Source organism: Chionomys nivalis, chromosome 9, assembly GCF_950005125.1.
Source record: "Chionomys nivalis chromosome 9, mChiNiv1.1, whole genome shotgun sequence".
Taxonomy (NCBI): Eukaryota; Metazoa; Chordata; class Mammalia; order Rodentia; family Cricetidae; genus Chionomys; species Chionomys nivalis.
In genome coordinates, this window is record NC_080094.1 from 65,538,801 (window position 1) to 65,554,766 (window position 15,966).

Consider the following 15,966-nt stretch of genomic DNA (forward strand, 5'->3'; position numbering starts at 1 on the left):
CTTTCTTTCTTCTGTTTGTTCATTCGTTCTTTCTGTCATTTTTTCTTTCTTTCTTTCTTCTGTTTGTTCTTTCGTTCTTTCTCTCTCTCTCTCTCTCTCTCTCTCTCTCTCTCTCTCTCTCTCTCTCTCTCTCTCTTTTTTTATAAGAAACCACTCTTCTGTGATTCAGGACCCATCTGAATCCAGTATGTGCTTGACTTACCTTTCTGACATTCATAAAAATCCTGTTTTAGGGCAGAGCACAATCACAGGTTCTGGGTAGATGCAAACAGTGGAGGGCAGATACTCTTCAAAGCAGTGTGATTCCTAAGCAATAGGTTTGTTAAGAAACAAGTATTTTTGTCAAGCTAAATGTACAAAGGCCATATTTAAAAGCCTTTCTGCTTTAAATAAATTCCCATTAATGTCTTAAAACTTGCCTATATATTCAAGATATTCCAGAACACCAGGATATAGCCTATTCAGTTCCTCACACATCTTAAAACTCATGTTTTTATGGAAATATAAATAACTTCTTTAGAACCTCACAAGGAGTCATAATATCCTCAGTAAAAGTCCACAGTCCATCAGATCAATATGCAGTAATGTGTAAACCTAAATCCTATGACTTTTTCTAGCATTAGGAATATCACAGAGGTTCCCAAAGACAAAAGTCAGGCTCTCAGTTAGAAATCTACTGTCACCACTTTTATGTATTTTGCTTGGATCTCCAGCAGGTAGGGCTATAGCAGAGCCAATCCTGCTGGTCTCAACCTGGGACTGAGCAAGGATGGTGAGTGTGGATGACTTAAACCTCCCTGCTTGGCCACCTGAGAAAAACACAGAGTCTTGTTGAAGTAGGATCTCGTTTAATTGTATTACGCAGGAACTTATTTAGCATTGTGATAGGAGGTGGGAGTCTTGGAATGGGGTGAGGTGGAATAAGGAATAAAGGCCAATAATATTCTGCCACATTAGTGGTGGCTGGGCAGAGGCGGGTTTAGGTAGGGCTGTGCGGAGTCACTCATATGAGGAAGTCATGGCCAAAACAGGTCACCAAACTCAAGTTGCCCCGACCTCTTGAGGCCAAACAGTATTTTATAAACCATAGTAAACATAAGTTATAATCATTTTATAATTCCCCATACTGTCTCTGGAACTTGACTGTTGATGTTTCTACACATATTCATACACTATTTAGAAAAAATACTTATGTGTTTTTATAAATTTAACACACATATAGTATTATGCACTATATATATATGTATACAGTATTCCCTCCAGAATACATTATAAATAATAATTAACATTTTAAGTATAACTTTTTTCTAGTGTTATTATAAATGAAGCAGTAAAGCTAAAAAGATTAGGAAATAAAAAAGGCTATGAGTCATTTACTAAATGTCAGTTTAGAAGTAAACTGTTCCATCCAGTTCAGTGTGCTCGGATTTATATTGAGGACTTTAATCCATTTGGAGTTTGGTTTTGTGCATGGGGATAGATACAGATCTATTTTCATTCTTCTATATGTTGATATCCAATTATGATAACACCATTTTTTGAAGATGCTTTGTTTTTTTTTCATTGTATGATTTTAGTTTATTTGTAAAAAATCAGGTATTCATATATATGTGGATTAATATCTGGGACTTTGATTTGATTCCATTAATCAATCTCTCTGTTTTTATGCCAATACCAAGCTGTTTTCATTACTGTAGCTCTGTAATTGAGCTCAATATCAGGAATGGTGATGCCTCCAGAAGTTCCTTTATTGTACAGGATTGTTTTGGCTATCCTGGGTTTTTTTGTTTTTCTGTATGAAATTTATTTTTGTTCTTTCAAGGTCTGTAAGAGTTGTGTTGGGATTTTGATGGGGATTGCATTGAATATATAGATTGCTTTTGGTAGGATTGCCATTTTTACTATGTTGATTCTACCTGTCCAAGAACGTGGGAGATCTTTCCATTTTCTAATATCTTCTTCAGTTTCTTTCTTCAAAGAATTAAAGTTCTTGTCAAATAGGTCTTTCACTTCTTTAGTTAGTGTTACCCCAAGATATTTTATGTTAAAACCACAGAGAAACCCTGTCTCGAAAAACCAAAAAAAAAAAAAAAAGATATTTTATGTTATTTGTGACTGTTATGAAAGGTGATGTTTCTCTGACTTTGTTCTCAGCTTCTTTATCATTTGTATATAGGAGGGCTACTGGTTTTTTTGAGTTGATCTTGTCTCCTGCCACATTAATGAAGGTATTTATCAGTTATAGGTGTTCCCTGGTAGAGTTTTTGGCATTACACATGTATACTATCATATCATCTGCAAATAACAAAAGTTTGACTTCTTCTTTTCCATTATCCCTTTGATCTCCTTTTGTCGTCTTATTGCTATAGCCAGAACTTCATGAACTATGTTGAAGAGATATGGTGAGAGTGGATAGCCTTCTCTTGTTCTTGATTTTAGTGGAATCGCTTTGAGTATCTCTCCATTAAATTCAATGTTGACTGTCGGCTTGCTGTATATTTTATTATTATGTTTAGATATGTTCCGTGTATCCCTGATCTCTCCAAGACCTTTATCATGAAGGAATGTTAGATTTTGTTGAATGCATTTTGAACATCTGATAAGATGATCATATTTTTTTTCTTTCATTTTATTTATATGTTGGATTACATTGATAAATTTTCGCATGTTGAACCATGCCTGCTTCTCTGGGATGAAGCCGACTTGATCATGGTGGGTGATTTTTTTGATGTGTTTTTGGATTCGGTTTCTCAGTATTGTATTGAGAATTTTTGAATCTATGTTTATGAGTGAGATTGGTCTGAAATTCTCTTTCTTGGAGGAATCTGTATGTGGTTTCTGTATCAGGGTAACTTTAGCCTCATAAAATGAGTTTGGCAATGGTCCTTCTGTTTCTATTATGTGGAAAACTTTCAAGAGTATAGGTATCAGCTCTTCTTGGAAGTTCTAGTAGAATTCTGCACTAAAACCATCCAGCCCGAGCCTGTTTTTGTTTGTTTGTTTGGCTGGTTAGTTTTTTTTTTTTGTTTGTTTTGGTTTGGATTTTTTTGGTTTAGAGGATTTTGATGACAGCTTTTAATTTCTTGCAGTTTATAGGTCTATTTAAATTGTTCGCCTGGTCTTGATTTAATTTTGGTATATGTTATAGATCCAGAAAATTGGTCATTTCTTTTATGTTTTTCAGTTTTCTGAAGTACAGGGTTTTTTAGTATGACCTAATGATTCTCTGGTATCCTCAGTGTTTGTTGTTATGGCCCCCTTTTCATTTCTGATTTTGTTAATTTGGATGTTCTCTCTCTGCCTTTTGATTAGTTTGGATAAAGGTTTGTCTATCTTGTTGATTTTCTCAAAGAACCAGGTCTTTGTTTCATTGATTCTTTGTTTTGTTTTCTTTGTTTCTGTTGTATTGATTTCAGCCCTAAATTTTATTATTTCCTGTCATATACTCCTGGGTGAGTCTGCTTCTTTTTGTTCTAGAGCTTCAGGTATGCTGTTAAGTCACTAGTGTCAGCTTTCTCCACTTTCTTTATGCGGGCACTTAGTGCTGTGAAATTTCCTCTTAACACTGCTTTCATAGTGTCCCATAAGTTTAGGTATGTTGTGCCTTCATTTTCGTTAAATTCTATGAAGTCTTTAATTTGTTTCTTCCTTCCTTCCTCCCTCTCTTCCTCCCTTCCTTCTTTCCTCCCTTTCTTCCTTCTTCCCTTCCTTCCTTTTTTACTTGACCCAGTGTTGGTTCAATTGAGCACTGTTCAATTTCCATGAGTTTGTTGATATTTTGAGAGTAGTATTGTTGTTAAATTCTAACTTTAAACCATGGTGATCCATTAAGATACAGGGGTCATTCCAGTTTTGTTGTATCTGTTGAGGTTTACTTTGTTACCAAGTATGTGGTCAATTTTAGAGAAGGTTCCATGAGGTGCTGAGAAGAAGGTATATTCTTTTGTGTTTGGGTAGAATGTTCTGTAGATGTCTTTTAAGTCAATTTGAGGCATGACATCTACTGGTTTTCTTATTTCTCTGTTAAATTTCTGTCTGGGTTATTGGACGAGGAGGGTGGCCCTTTGTTTGTCTCTGCCACCTGGCTAGCTTACACCCAAAATAACCACACAGAAATTGTATTAATTAAATCTCTGCCTGCCCCATTATCTCTAGCCTCTTATTGGCTAACTCTCACATCTTGATTTAACCCATTTCTATTAATCTGTATATCACCACAAGGTCGTGGTTTACCAGGAAAGATTAAGCATGTCTGATTCTGGAGGCTCCATGGCAGTTTTCTCACTCTGCTTTCTTCCTCCCAGAATTCAGTTCTGTCTCCCTTGTCTGCCTAAGTTTGCCCTATCAACTAGGCCAAGGCAATTTATTTATTAACCAATGAAAGCAACACAAAGCCAGAAGGACCTCCTACGCCACTGGGTGACCTATCCATTGGCAAGAATGGAGTGTTGAAGTCTCCTACTATTAGTGTATGGAGTTTGATGTGTGATTTAAACTTTAGTAATATTTCTTTTACGTATGTGGGTGTATTGGGACATATTTGTTCAGAATTGAGACTTCATCTTGCAAGTAGAAAGAGAACGTGGGAAGTAGGCTTCAGTAAATGGGCACAGGAGACCACTTCCTAAATATAAGCCCAGTAGCACAGATACTGAGGGCAACAATAAATAAATGGGACCTTGTGACTGAGAAGTTTCTGTAAAGCAAAGAACACTTTTTTTAAGGAAGGGTTTTTTAATTAATTAATTTATTTATTTATTTATTTATTTATTTATTAAAGATTTCTGCCTCCTCCCCGCCACCGCCTCCCATTTCCCTCCCCCTCCCCCAATCAAGTCCCGCAACTGACAAAGGTCTGATCTCCAAAATATATAAAGAACTCAAGAAACTAGACTGTAAAAGGCTAATCAACCCAATTATAAAATGGGACACTGAGCTGAACAGAGAATTCTCAACAGAAGAAGTTCAAATGGCCAAAAGACTCTTAAGGTCATGCTCAACTTCCTTAGCGATCAGGGAAATGCAAATCAAGACAACTTTAAGATAACATCTTACACCTGTCAGAATGGCTAAAATAAAAAACACCAATGAGCCTTTGCTGGAGAGGTTGTGGAGAAAGGGGCACATTCATCTATTGCTGGTGGGAATGCAAACTTGTGCAACTACTTTGGAAAGCAGTGTGGCGGTGTCTCAGGAAATTTGGGATCAACCTACCCCTGGACCCAGCAATACCACTCTTGGGAATATACCCAAGAGATGCCCTATCATACAACAAAAGTATATGCTCAACTATGTTCATAGCAGCATTGTTTGTAATAGCCAGAACCTGGAAACAACCTAGATGCCCTTCAATGGAAGAATGGATGAAGAAAGTATGGAATATATACATATTAGAGTACTACTCAGCAGTAAAGAACACTTTCAATAAGACAAAAAGGCAACATACTGAATGGGAAAAGATATTCACCAACCCCACATCAGACAAAAGATTGCTCTCCAAAATATATAAACTCAAGAAATTAGACATCATAATTCTAAATAATCCAATTAAAGATGGGGTACAGAATTAAATAGAGAATTCTCAAAAGAAGAATCTCAAATGTCCAAAAGACGCTTAATGAAATTTTCAACATTTTTAGCCATTAGGGAAATGCAAATCAAAACAACTCTGAGATTCCATCTTACACCAGTCAGAATGGTTAAGATCAAAAACGCCAAAGATAGCTTATGCTGGAGAGGATGTAGAGTAAGGCAAACACTCACCCATTGCTAGTGAGAATGCAAACTTGTGCAACCACTTTGGATATCAGTACGGTGGTTTCTCAGAAAATTGGCAATCATCCTACCTCAGGATCCAGCAATACCAGTCTTGGGCATATACCCCAAAATACTAATTCATACTGCAAAGACATTTCTTCAACTATGTTCATAACAGCGTTATTTATAATAGTCAGAACTTGGAAACAACTTAGATGCCCCTAAATGAAGAATGGATAAAGAAAATGTAGCACATTTACACATTAGTGTACTACTCAGGTAAAAATCAATGGCATCTTGAAATGTGCATGCAAATGGATGGAACTAGAAAACACCATCCTGAGTGAGGTAACCTAAACCCAAAAAGATGAATATGGTATGTTCTCACACGTAAGTGGATACTACCCATAAAAAAAAAATTGAGCCTGTAGTTCATGATCCTAGAGAAGCTATGTAACAAGGTAAACCCTAAGAAAAACATATATATATATATATATATATATATATATATATATATATATATTGACCTGGAACATCGAAATAGACACGATTGCCTGACAAAATTGGGAGCATGGGGGTGGAGGGAGAAGGGGAGGGAGCCATTATGGAGCTAGCAAGAAAACTGTCTCTAGAGAATTTCCCAAGAATCCACAAGATGACCCTAGCTAAGACCCTAAGCAGTAGAAGAGAGGATGCCTGAACTGGCCTTGCTCTGTAGTGAGACTGATTTAGTATCTTAAATATCACCATAGAACCTTCATCCAGCAACTGATGGAAACAGGGAGATACCCAAATTGGAACATTGGACTGAGCTCCCAAAGTACAGTTGAACAGTGGGAGGAGTGAGAATATGAGCAAAGAGGTCAAGGCCATGATGCATTCACCCACTGAAACAATCTGTCTGAGCTAAGGGGAGCTCACCAAATCCAGCTGGACAGGGAAGGAACAAGCATAGGACCAAATAGTCCCTCTGAATGTGGTTGACAGTTCCATGGCTGGGGCAGACTGAGGGGCCATTGTCAGTGACACCAGGATTCATCCCTACTGCTTGTACTGGCTTTTGGGGATCCTTTTCTTTTTGGATGTATACCTTGCTCAGTCTAGATATAGTAGGGAGGGCATTGGTCCTTCCCTGAAGCAATGTGCCTAATCCTTTCTGTGTAGTGGATGGGGGGGGGTGTGCTTCGAGGTAAGTGGAGGGAATAGGAGGAGGGGAGGGAGTAGGATCCTGGATTGCTATGTATAATACATAAAAAAAAACATAGTTTGTTTTCTTTTAAAAAGTAAAAATAAAAAAGAAATAACCTCTCGATCACCTCTGCTAAGTCATTATCTGGCTGCAGTCTTTGTATTCCAGGCATTCTGATGTTCTTGCAAATCTTTCAGACATATAATTGTCACTGTCCCACAGGTCTTAAACACACTTGTGCCCAGAACTGTAACCTTCCTGCTTGTTCTCATGTCCATTTCCTCTGACTGGTTCTGGTTATCCTCTGGGAGTACTTAAGATAGCTATGGTGATTGCCCACGTCCCTCTGTAGTACTGCATGAACAAAGGTTCATGGCACAGAGGTGGAGCATCTGCTTCTCTCAGTTGTCCTCTACACAGGTATTGTTCAATAGAGTGTCAGTAGTTACATTTGGTTATGGCACTTGATATGTGAGTACTCTAAGACAAGAATATATTCATATCTTCACACATACACACACATATATGTAATAAAAATTTTAAAAGAGAGACCATAGATTTGAGAGAACTAGAGGTGGTACAAGGAAGGGGTTTAAGAATGAAAGGGAAATGGGCAATGATATAATTATATTTTAATTTCAAAAATAAAAATCTATTAAAAAATCAGTGCCATAAATGTAAAATAATTTTTACATTTTTAATACATACAAATATAAAGTAGTTTTGTCTTAATTATATGTTGAAATGGAAATAGCTAATGACATCTGTGTTAAATATGATTTTTTAAAAAATTAACTTTTCCTTTTTAGTATTTTTAAATGTGCTTGCATAGAAAAGCTTTATGTAATATGTATAGCACACTTTATTTTATTGAACATGTGCAATAGCCTGTAAGTGCCTTTAGAAAATAACATTGTCATATCATAGTATTTGAACTTGGGGAGACATTTTCCAATGTTAAGGCATGAAATTAACAAACGCATATTAAATCAGGGTTTCTTTACTCTCAGATACATCAAATAATTTTTTTAAAATATTGCCAATTTATAGATCATAAGAATGTAAATGCTCTAGCAACATTGAAATAGCTTATGCTGATAAGCTAAAAAATATTGCTTCTCAGTTATTTGGTTTGTTCATTTTTAGAGTAAAATTATTTATATCCCTATCTTATTCTTTAATAAGATGCTAAAGGAAAATAATTTTAAGATAAAATATTTTATCAGTTATAGAGTCTTTAAAATGACAAATATATACAAACACACACTTGATGAGAAAACATTGATTTGGAAAGAAGTGACTGATTCTAGAATGTTCAGAATTTTGTGATTTTACTTAGTCTTACAAAGCAGGTAGGTTGTTGATCTGCTTCTAGATGAGAAATTTAGTTCTAAGTCTTTTCAAGTGGCTGGTTGTCATCATTTTGTACATGAGCATTCCCAATTCTGGAGTCCTTTCTCTTCTTTGATCACAGCAAGTGATCACTAATTGAATGCTGATCTTGTGGAAGGAACGACTTAGTTCAAACCCTAGTCCTTGCTTTCTACAGAAACTAAACAGCTCTAGAACTTATCTTTCTTATCTTGGGACTAGCAAGAAATATCTGACACTAGGGATATTCCCAGGAATCTGCAAAGATGGCCCCAGCTAAGACCCTAAGCAGTAGTGGAGATGGTGCCTGAACTGGCCTTCCCCTGCAATCAGTTTGATGACTACCTTAATTGTCAGCATGGAACTGATGGAAGCAGATGCAGAGATTCACAGCAAAGCACCAGGCTGAGCTCCCAAAGTTTAGTCAAAGAGAAGGAGGAGCTATAATATGAGCAAAGGGGTCAAGACCACGATGGGAACACCACTGAAACAGTCTACCTGAGCTGTTGGGAGCTCACTGACCACTGATGACAGCGGAAGAACCAGCATAGGGCCAAACTAGGCCCTCTGAATATGGGTGGCAGTTGTATTACTGGGACAATCTGTGGGGCCACTGGCAGTGCAGCCAGGATTTATTCCTAGTGATTGACCTGGCTTTTTGGAGCCCATTCTCTTTGGACTGATATTTTGCTCATCTTAGATAAAGTAGTCCTGCCTCAAAGTGATGTACTTGATTTTGTTGACTTCATAGGGGAAGCCTTTCCCTCTCTGAGGAGTGGATGGGAGGTGGGGTAGGGGAAAGGTGGATGAAATCGGGGGAGGGAAGGAAGTGGGAACTGGGATTAGTATGTAAAATTTCAATTAAATAATAATAAAAAAGAAATAGATATGATTATAGTTGGCATTATTTTTGTTAAGCAGATATAATCATACTAATTATATTGTGGTTAAACCAATATAAGTATTCATTTATGGTCTAAAACCTTTTGCCAAATCCAAAATACAGCTAAAGAACTTTATGTTCACAAGTAAGATAGTGGATCTCTCCATAGTCGAAAGTTAGTGATTCATGATACTATTTGAATAGAAAACATGAAGGCAGTGAAGCTTTGTTTGTATTTGTGATTCATGTTGATTAAATGTATATGCTTATTTCCTGACTAGAATTTTATGTAACCTTTATTATGACTCATAAACTAGATGTAATACTGGGGCTTAATGTATGCTTCTTGGACAAATGAATTGATGAAAGTTTATGCACATTTATAGCAAAGTAAAATGAAAATTTAGGGGAAATTGTAAATGCCTAGATGTCAACTGGGAATCAGTTGTAAGGATACATAGAACATCAAAGGGATCGAGGAGCTTAAGGAAAGGTAAAGGCACAGAGCACATGAACAAAAGCCTCCTTAAACCAGGCTGTGGAGACAGCTCACTCAGACAATGCCACACAAGCCAGAGGGCCAGAGTTCGATCCCTGGGTCCCATGTAAAAAGAAAAAACTAGAATGGTGGCATTCAGTTTTAGTTCCTGTGCTCAAATTACGGGTAGAAGCAGGCAGATTCTGGTGGTCTTTCTGGCTAGTTATTCTAGCCTAATTGGTGAGCTGCAGACTCATAAGAGATTTTGTTTCAAAGCAAAAACAAAACCAAAAGCTCAGGATGAATGGCACCTAAGTAACAACATGGAGGTTGATCTTTAGCCTCCATACACATTCATTCAGACGTGCACGTACACATGCATGCACACACACACATCCTCAAATATACTGCTTGTCTGTATTTGCTCTGTGAACTTGAGTGTGTGATTAATCTTCTCTGATCTGGGGGCAGGATGAAATATGGACTACCAATGAGATGGTATCTAAGAATATTTTCTGTGAGAATTAGGGTCCAGGCACACTTATCCACATTCCCTCCCCTCTTTATCCAAATCCAGGATAAGTCAGAGAGCAAACGAATGCACTGCCCAGAACTCCCGTTTGGCCTTTTACTAACCCGCACTTTGCCGAGCGGTGTGGTCTGTGATAGGCTGATCACTTCATTTCAAACTTTCTTCCCGTAGGGATGACATGACTTTTAGGAAAAAGAAAAATAATCATCTTTTCCTGCACTGGGACATGTAAAGCATATCTTTCCACAGAGATAAACTTACTGCTAAAATGTCAATTGATACTTTAAGTAACAAACTGAGTTGCCATAGTAATGCCATGCTTATTAGGATGAAGTTAGAAAAAACATGATTTACATTAATGGCATATGCCCTTACTTATTTCTGAAATCATCTTCTATTAGCAATGTTTTAAGGCAAAGTGAGATTTTTAAAAATAAATAATACATTTATCAAGAAATAATTGTTGCCATCAAACATTAATGCAAATCTTAGAGTCATGAAGAAATTTTTTTTGTTTTGTTTTGTTTTTTATTTATTTTTTTTATTAATTTATTTAATTATTAAAGATTTCTGCCTCTTCCCCGCCACCACCTCCCATTCCCTCCCCCTCCCCCAATCAAGTCTTCCTTCCTCCTCAGCCCAAAGAGCAAGCAGGTTTCTCTGCCCTGTGGGAGGTCCAAGGACCACCCACCTCCATCCAGGTCTACTAAGGTGAGCATCCAAACTACCTGGGCTCCCACAAAGCCATTACGTGCAATAGGATCAAGAACCCATTGCCATTGTTCTTCAGTTCTCAGTAGTCCTCATTGTCCATTATGTTCAGTGAGACCGGTTTTGTCCCATGCTTTTTCAGACCCCAGCCAGCTGGCCTTGGTGAGTTCCCAATAGAACATCCCCATTGCCTCAGTGTGTGGGTGCACCCCTCGCAGTCCTGAGTTCCTTGCTCGTGCTCACTCTCCTTCTGCTCCTCCTTTGGATCGTGAGACTTCAGTCCAGTGCTCCAATGTTGATCTCTGTTTCTGTCTTCTTTCATCGCCTGATGAAGGTTAATATTCAGGGGGATGCTTATATGTTTTTCTTTGGGTTCACCTTCTTATTTAGCTTCTCTAGAATCACGAATTATAGTCTCAATGTCCTTTATTTATGGCTAGAAACCAAATATGAGTGAGTACATCCCATGTTCCTCTTTTTGGGTCTGGTTTACCTCACTCAGGATAGTGTTTTCTATTTCCGTCCATTTGTATGCAAAATTCAAGAAGTCATTGTTTTTTACTGCTGAGTAGTACTCTAATATGTATATATTTCATACTTTCTTCATCCATTCTTCCATTGAAGGACATCTAGGTTGTTTCCAGGTTCTGGCTATTACAAACAATGCTGCTATGAACATAGTTGAGCATATACTTTTGTTGTATGTTTGGGCATCTCTTGGGTATATTCCCAATAGTGGTATTGCTGGGTCGAGAGGTAGGTTGAACCCGACTTTCCTGAGAAACCGCCACACTGCTTTCCAAAGTGGTTGCACAAGTTTGCATTCCCACCAGCAATGGATGAGAGTGCCCCTTTCTCCACAACCTCTCCAGCAGAGGCTATCATTGGTGTTTTTGATTTTAGCCATTCTGATCGGTGTAAGATGGTATCTTAATGTTGTCTTGATTTGCATTTCCCTGATTGCTAAGGAAGTTGAGCACGATCTTAAGTGTCTTTTGGCCATTTGAACTTCTTCTGTTGAAAAGTCTCTGTTCAGCTCAGTGCCCCATTTTATAATTGGATTGATTAACCTTTTACAGTCTAATTTCTTGAGTTCTTTGTATATTTTGGATATCAGACCTTTGTCAGTTGCGGGGTTGGTGAAGATCTTCTCCCAGTCAGTGGGTTGCCTTTCTGTCTTAGTGACAGTGTCCTTTGCTTTACAGAAGCTTCTCAGTCTCAGGAGGTCCCATTTATTCAATGATGTCCTTAGTGTTTGTGCTGCTGGGGTTATACGTAGGAAGTGTTCTCCTGTGCCCCTGTGTTGTAGAGTACTTCCCACTTTCTCTTCTATCAGGTTCAGTGTGTTTGGACTGATATTGAGGTCTTTAATCCATTTGGACTTGAGTTTTGTGCATGGTGATAGATATGGATCTATTTTCATTCTTCTACAGATTGACTTCCAGTTTTGCCAGCACAATTTGTTGAAGATGCTCTCTTTTTTCCATTGTATACTTTTAGCTCCTTTATCGAAAATCAGGTGTTCATAGGTTTGTGGGCTAAAGTCAGGGTCTTCTATTCTATTCCATTGGTCGACTTCTCTGTTTTTATGCCAGTACCAAGCCGTTTTCAGTACTGTAGCTCTGTAATAGAGTTTGAAGTCAGGGATGGTAATGCCTCCAGACGATCCTTTATTGTATAAGATTGTTTTGGCTATCCTGGGTTTTTTGTTTTTCCATATAAAGTTGATTATTGTCTTCTCCAGATCTGTGAAGAATTTTGATGGGATTTTGATGGGGATTGCATTGAATCTATAGATTGCTTTTGGTAGAATTGCCATTTTTACTATGTTGATCCTCCCAATCCAAGAGCAAGGGAGGTCCTTCCATTTTCTGGTGTCCTCTTCAATTTCTTTCTTCAAAGACTTAAAGTTCTTGCCAAATAGATCTTTCACTTCCTTGGTCAGAGTTACCCCAAGGTATTTTATGCTATTTGTGGCTATCGTGAAAGGTGATGCTTCTCTGATTTCCCTCTCTGCTTCCTTATCCTTAGTGTATAGGAAGGCAACTGATTTTTTGGAGTTGATTTTGTAACCTGCCACATTCCCAAAGGTGTTTATCAGCTGTAGGAGTTCTTTGGTAGAGTTTTTGGGGTCGCTTATGTATACTATCATATCATCTGCAAATAATGAAAGCTTAACTTCTTCCTTTCCAATATGGATCCCCTTGATCCCCTTATGTCGTCTTATTGCTATTGCTAGAACTTCAAGCACTATATTGAAGAGGTATGGAGAGAGTGGACATCCTTGTCGTGTTCCTGATTTTAGTGGGATGGCTTTGAGTTTTTCTCCATTTAATTTAATGTTAGCTGTCGGCTTGTTGTAAATAGCTTTTATTATATTTAGGTATGACCCTTGTATACCTAATCTCTCCAAGACCTTTATCATAAAGGAGTGTTGAATTTTGTCGAATGCTTTTTCAGCATCTAATGAAATGATCATATGGTTTTTTTTCTTTCAGTTTATTTATATGGTTGATTACATTGATAGATTTGCGTATGTTGAACCAGCCCTGCATCTCTGGAATGAAGCCTACTTGATCATAATGGATAACTTTTCTAATGTGTTCTTGGATTCAGTTTGCCAGTATTTTATTGAGAATTTTTGCGTCGATGTTCATGAGTGAGATAGGCCTGTAATTCTCTTTCTTGGTTGGGTCTTTGTGTGGTTTTGGTATCAGGGTAACTGTAGCTTCATAAAAGGAATTTGGCAATGACTCTTCTGTTTCTATATTGTGAAATACATTAAGAAGTATAGGTATTAGCTCTTCTTGGAAGTTCTGGTAGAATTCTGCATTGAAACCATCTGGTCCTGGGCTTTTTTTGGAAGGGAGATTTTTGATAACTGTTTCTAATTCTTCGCGACTAACAGGTCTATTTAGATCGTTCACCTGGTCTTGGTTTAGGTTTGGTATATGGTACTTATCTAAAAAAGTGTCCATTTCTTTTGCATTTTCCAGTTTTGTGGCATACAGGCTTTTGTAGTAAGATCTAATGATTCTCTGAATTTCCTCTGTGTCTGTGGTTATGTCCCCCTTTTCATTTCTGATCTTATTTATTTGTGTGTTCTCTCTCTGTCGTTTAATTAGTTTGGATAGGGGTTTGTCAATCTTGTTGATTTTCTCCAAGAACCAACTTTTTGTTTCATTGATTCTTTGGACTGTTTTCTGTGTTTCTATTTTGTTGATTTCTGCCCTCAGTTTGATTATTTCCAGTCTTCTACTCCTCCTGGGCGCGTCGGCTTCTTTTTTTTCTAGAGCTTCAGGTGTGCTGTTAAGTCCCCAATGTATGCTTTCTCCATTTTCTTTAAGTGGGCACTTAGTGCTATGAACTTTCCTCTTAGCACTGCTTTCATCGTGTCCCATAGGTTTGAGTATGTTGTCTCTTTGTTTTCATTAAATTCAAGGAAGACTTTAATTTCTTTCTTAATTTCTTCCTTGACCCAGGTGTGGTTCAGTAGTTGACTGTTCAGTTTCCATGAGTTTGTCAGCTTTCTGGGGGTAGCATTGTTGGTGGCTTCTAACTTTAATCCGTGGTGATCTGATAATACACAGGTGGACACTGATATTTTTTTGTATCTGTGGAGGTTTCCTTTGTTTCCAAGTATGTGGTCAATTTTCAAGAAGGTTCCATGAGCTGCAGAGAAGAAGGTGTATTCTTTCCTATTTGGGTGGAGTGTTCTATAGATGTCTGTTAAGTCCATTTGATTCATTACCTCCAACAATTCTCTTAATTCTCTATTAGTTTTCTGTCTGATTGACCTGTCCATTGGTGAGAGAGGTGTGTTGAAGTCTCCTACTACTAGTGTGTGTGATTTGATGTCTGCCTTGAGTTTTAGCAGTATTTCTTTTACATAAGTGGGTGCTTTTATATTAGGGGCATAGATATTCAGGATTGAGACTTCATCCTGCTGAATCGTTCCTGTTATGAGTATAAAGTGTCCCTCTCGATCTCTTCTGATTGATTTTAGTTTGAAGTCAGTTTTGTTAGAAATTAGTATGGCCACACCTGCTTTTTTCTTAGGACCATTTGCTTGAAAAACCTTTTCCCAACCCTTTACTCTGAGTAGATGCCTGTCTTTGTGGTTGAGATGAGTTTCTTGCAAACAGCAGACTGTTGGATCCTGTTTTCGTATCCAATCTCTTAGCCTGTGCCTTTTTATTGGTGAATTGAGACCATTAATATTAAGTGATATTAATGACCAGTGGTTGTTAACTCCGGTTATTCTTACTGCTTTTGGTAGAAGAGTTTGTGTGTCTCCCTTCTTTGAGTTGTGCTGTTGAAGGGTCGCTAGATGCCTGGGTTATTGTAGGCAGTGTTGGCAATGTTGGATTCCTTGGGTTGTGATTTTCCTTCTATTACTTTCTGTAGGGCTGGATTTGTGGCAACGTATTGTTTAAATTTGTTCTTATCCTGGAATGTCTTGTTTTCTCCATTGATAGTGAACGATAGCTTGGCTGGGTATAGTAGTTTGGGTTTGCATCCATGGTCTCTTAGTTTCTGTAGTACCTCTATCCAGGACCTTCTGGCTTTCATGGTTTCCATAGAGAAGTCAGGTGTAAGTCTGATCGGTTTACCTTTATAAGTTACTTGGCCTTTTTCCTTTGCAGCTCTTAATATTTTTTCTTTAATCTGTATATTTTGTGTTTTGATTATTATATGGCGAGGGGACTTTTTTTTTTGATCCAGTCTGTTTGGTGTTCTGTATGCTTCTTGAATATTCAAAGGAATATCTTTCTTTATGTTGGGGAAGTTTTCTTCCATAATTTTGTTAAAAATGTTTTCTGGACCTTTGAGCTGTGCCTCTTCTTCTTCTATCCCTATTATTCTTAGGTTTGGTCTTTTTATTGTGTCCCATATTTCCTGAATGTTTTGTGATGAGAATTTGTTGGTTTTGGTGTTTTCTTTGATCAGTCCGTTTATTTTCTCTATGTTGTCTTCACAATCTGAGATTCTTTCTTCTATCTCTTGTATTCTATTGATTATGCTTGTTTCTGTAGTCTCTGCTC

At 37.6% G+C, this 15,966-nt stretch overlaps 1 protein-coding gene across 4 annotated transcripts in view; it reads left to right on the forward strand.

The window, feature by feature from the left end:
* Positions 1-15,966, forward strand: part of Mettl15 (methyltransferase 15, mitochondrial 12S rRNA N4-cytidine) — a 175,956-nt gene that overhangs the window by 145,562 nt on the left and 14,428 nt on the right. The window lies entirely within an intron of this gene.